The sequence below is a fragment of the Pezoporus occidentalis genome, unplaced genomic scaffold (genome assembly GCF_034315485.1).
Source record: "Pezoporus occidentalis ecotype Australia unplaced genomic scaffold, CSIRO_AGI_Poc_V1 ctg1, whole genome shotgun sequence".
Taxonomy (NCBI): Eukaryota; Metazoa; Chordata; class Aves; order Psittaciformes; family Psittacidae; genus Pezoporus; species Pezoporus occidentalis.
Window position 1 is genome coordinate 8060323 of NW_026912778.1, and position 4284 is coordinate 8064606.

General features: G+C 38.7%; 1 long non-coding RNA gene across 1 annotated transcript; it reads right to left on the reverse strand.

Moving 5' to 3' along the window:
• Positions 1 to 884: 884 nt before the first annotated feature.
• On the reverse strand, positions 885 to 2102 carry LOC134164827 (uncharacterized). The gene is made up of 2 exons (XR_009965346.1): positions 1714 to 2102; positions 885 to 1147 (listed from the first exon to the last, which is right to left on the reverse strand). It is a non-coding gene; the product is annotated as an uncharacterized LOC134164827 (long non-coding RNA).
• Positions 2103 to 4284: the final 2182 nt, after the last annotated feature.

The following is a 4284-nucleotide window of genomic DNA, read 5'->3' on the forward strand; positions in this document are numbered from 1 at the left end:
CAAAATCCTTCAAACAGGATAGGGGTCTTTCTTCTTCTTAAAGGACTTAGTGGTATGTGCAAATTTTATCAAAATAATCAGAAGTAGGCACAAACAGTCTGTTAGAAATGGAGTACAAGTATAGTTTGTTCTGAGATAATTCAGTTGTTTTCTGATTTTAGCAGCATTTTTATGATTTTTACTATCTTACTTTTGACTATTTAGGAAAGCTAGTATTTCAGGGTTGCAAGTCTTGACTTACTGGGATATGACATGCCTACACCACATGAAGTCACACTGTGTTATTAGATTCATCTGCAGAGCTTATCTTTGAGGGTAACCTGTGTTTGCAGCATGCCTAACATTTCTTAACATAAATTATTTACACTTTTCTGTATTATACACCTTTTCTGTTACCTTTTCACTTCCAGGCTTGGTACTGCTTTTATTGACATACGCTTTTGTTTTGTAGAGATGAAGAAAGGGGGCAAACTGTCAGCAAACCAATGATGTGGATAATTCACAAGTACTGACAAATACACAAAATAAACACATTGTAAAGAAAGCATTTTATTTCTCCTTGCGCTATTGCTTTCAGGCATCACACTAGTCATCTAGCCCACAGCTTAAAACAGCTTTCATCTATTATTAGAGAATAAGTGACTCAAATGCTTCAGCTGAACCCATTGATCTCATTGATTTCAACATCTATTAATGACAAAAAGAGGCTGGACTGGATAAACACTTCTATGTTACAGTGGTTCCGTCTTCAATTTCTAAAAATCTTTTGTTGTATTTTTTAACCTTTTGTGCAGTTTACCTTTCATTTTTGTCTTCTGCTTTTTTCCTTGATCTGTTTGAAAACTTAATTCTATAATCCTTCTTTAATCCTTTTTTTATTCTCACTTACTTTTTGTACTACTTGCTCATCAGTCTGGTTTTCGCTAAAAGTCCATTCATTGTTGGTACAGCCACAGAGCAACTGGGCATATATTAATTATTTTGCATTCTCAATTTCCCCCTGTACTTTCCCACTCTATGACTCTATCCCATCCACTTCCCCTTGTGATTTTCAGTATTTATTCTGATTAGCTGTAGTCTCTTTATGTCCACCTATGTATGTCCACCATCCTACTTAAAAAAGTAAATTGTTTATGATTACTATTGTCTAGCTACTTGTCCTGGGTTCAGCAGTAGCAGTCATTTTTCTCCTTCTTGGTAGCTGGTGCAGTGCAGTGTTTTGACTTTGGCTTGGGAACAGAGCTGATAACAAGGATGTTTTGGTTTGGCCAAGGACTTTGTGAGCCTCATGCTCTGCCAGGGAGGAGAGGAAGCCAGGAGGAAGCAGAGACAGGACACCTGACCCAAATTGACCAAAGAGGTATTCCATACCACAGCACGTCATGCCCAGGAGGTAACTGGGAGTTAGCCGGAAGGGCTGGGAGACTGCGGGGTTGGAGGAGGTATCGGTCGGTGCTTGGTCAGGCTGGGGGGGATGAGTTATCGGTTGGCTGGTGGTGAGGTGTTGTATTCTCTTACCTTGTTATTTCCTTTATCATTATTGTTATTGGTGGTAGCAGTAGTGATTTGTGTTATACCTTAGTTACTAAACTGTTCTTATCTCAACCCGTTGGAGTTGCATTCTTTTTGACTCTCCATCCCTCTGGGAGTAGGGGGAGGGCAAGAAGTGGGGGGGAAGTGAGTGAATGAGTTGTCTGGTTTGGTTTAAACCACGACACTACTCCTTCACATTTGCTGTACATCCTAAGCATGTCTCTGCTTTTCAAAATATAAACATGCATTTCTCCCTTTCCAATTTCCTCTTTCAGGTTTTGTGAGTGTTGTATTACTTTTCTGGTATTTTGTCCCAGTTTGTTTTCCCTCATTTTTCCTTTTGCTTAATGTTCTCCACTTAATGATTTGAGTAGCCACTTGAAATATAAATTGCCTGTAGGGGTTTTCCCTTCATACAGCCTTTTTACATGTATTTTAGATTGTCATATCTTGTTACTTGTCATTAATATTTGGCTTCCTTTTGTAAAACTGAATTTCAGGCCATGATTTTGCACAGATACACTTTTTCTGTCTCGTAGCATTGCTCCCTTGAATTACTTGTAGAATCATAGAATAGTTAGGGTTGGAAAGGACCTTAAGATCATCTAGTTCCAACCCCCCTGCCATGGTCAGGGATGCCTCACCCTAGACCATGTCACCCAAGGCTCTGTCCAACCTGGCCTTGACCACTGCCAAGGATGGAGCATTCACATCTTACTTATGTCCAATCTCAACTTGCTTCCATCAGTGGGAGGATAGTTGGGCTACGATCTTAGATCAAAACATTATGGTTTTGTTCATACAGAGTTTCCTTCATCTTGGTGCTGAACTTAAGTAAGAAGGGTTTGTTTCTCTGTCATTATGTACAATTGTTCCTTGATTATTTTGTTTCATCTAAACTTCTAATTAACCTCACAATACTTTGGTGTTTTGCTAAATTTTGAAATGACCTGCTACATAAGTGTTCCCTTTTCGTATACACATCCGTAATTCTGACTTTTGAGACTTTTTTTTTACGCAGATCTTAAAATATCCCACCTCTGGACTTCTTACTCCAGTTTAGGGGTTTGTTGCCATAGAAGTGGGAGATATGTCCAAAGTTTCTGCTGTCAGCTTTCAAAGAGTTTGTAGAAATATTTTATCAATACATAAAGGAATTAATTTCCCTGAATTGAGTGTAAAGAAACAGGCTAGTTAGAGAAAATTTACCCTTTTACTTTTTTTTCTTTGACTTCTCCCCCCACCCGCTTGCCTTTCTTTTTTCTTGATTAGTACAATATTCATGTGTACAAGGCTCTATTGTCTTTACTATTCTGTTTCATTTTAGCATTACCTTCTATAGCACAATAGGCCTATAGAGTGCAGTGAGGAGGGATTATCCTTGGTAAAATAAAATGGATTACAACAAAGCTGAGCCTTCTTAGACCATGCATTGTCAGGTGCATTGTACTTTCTGCCTTGGTCTGCAGGGTTGGCTTTCAGCACAAATATTTTTAATTTTTCACTGTATGGCATAGGACAGGAGCAGAATTTGGTGCTAATGGAGCTGAGAGTTGAGCTGCTTTCTGTGGTTCAATGTCTGTGATTTCTTGAATGCCATCTGCACCATTATGTTGCTGGTAGACACAACAGTTCCTCATGGAAGGGAGACTTGAGGGGATGGTGTTCCTCTCGTCAGTGTGGTGCTGTGAAGGACACAGAATGCTGCTCTCAACCGGGAACCTGCTGGTCTCCTCAAACTCCAGTGCTCTCTGATGTGCATAAAGCTGCTTATCAGGCTCCTGCTGGATGGCATGTGGGTGTCTTGTACTCAAGAGCAAATAGACAGAAGCTCAGTGAAAGATGAAGCAAAAAACCCCGACAGTACTCAGAGATGCTTATTTCATACGTCTGGTAAATGCATAACCTCTGCAGCAGTAATTGGCTTTCTTCCCCTTGGAAATATGCATTTCCCTGACAACTTTGCAGGGACACAGACATGATGAAATTAGCTGGTTGGTTATTTCTCTGAAAAAGCAACTCAAATTTAATGAGTCACCCTTCAGAGTCTGACACCCCAAAACCCAGTTTTCAGAAGAGGAAACAAAACCAAAGCTCATCAACAGTGAAATTTACTGATTTAGTTTAATTAGATTTTAATGCCTGGCTTGCACCAACTTTCACTATTGTACCTTGTTTGCTTGCCTGTAACTCATGTACACACTTTAAAAATCCCTAATATACAGTTAATCCTGCTTCCTCCTCTGAATATCTGAAAAATTGAAGGACCTAAAATCATGAGGTATTTCTGAAAAATCCTGACCAATTGCCACTTTAGGTAGTCAATACATGTTGTAAATCAACTCTGTTTTTAGTGAGGAACAGTAACACAGTTAGAATAAACACCTGTTAGTTGAGTAGACTGAAGACAGGCATTTCTCTTAAACAATCCCATTGACAACAAAGGTTATATGACTTGTATATTTTTTTGTGTATATGTAGATATGTATGTATTTTTAGATATTTTTGTATTCTAAAAAAATCCACAAACATATAAAAGGTCTTCTGTGGGGAGAATGATATACTGTGGTACATCATAAAAACTGATGCTCTGGAAGTTTGCCCTTACGTGAACAGACAGCCATGCTTCTTGAACCATCTTGTTGAAATAATGAGCCTGAATATGATAAAAATTAGGTTCTAGTCTCATAATTCTGAAAATACCAGAATGGCGGTTAAATGTCTCTGTTGTGAGTTTCTTTCAAAGTTACC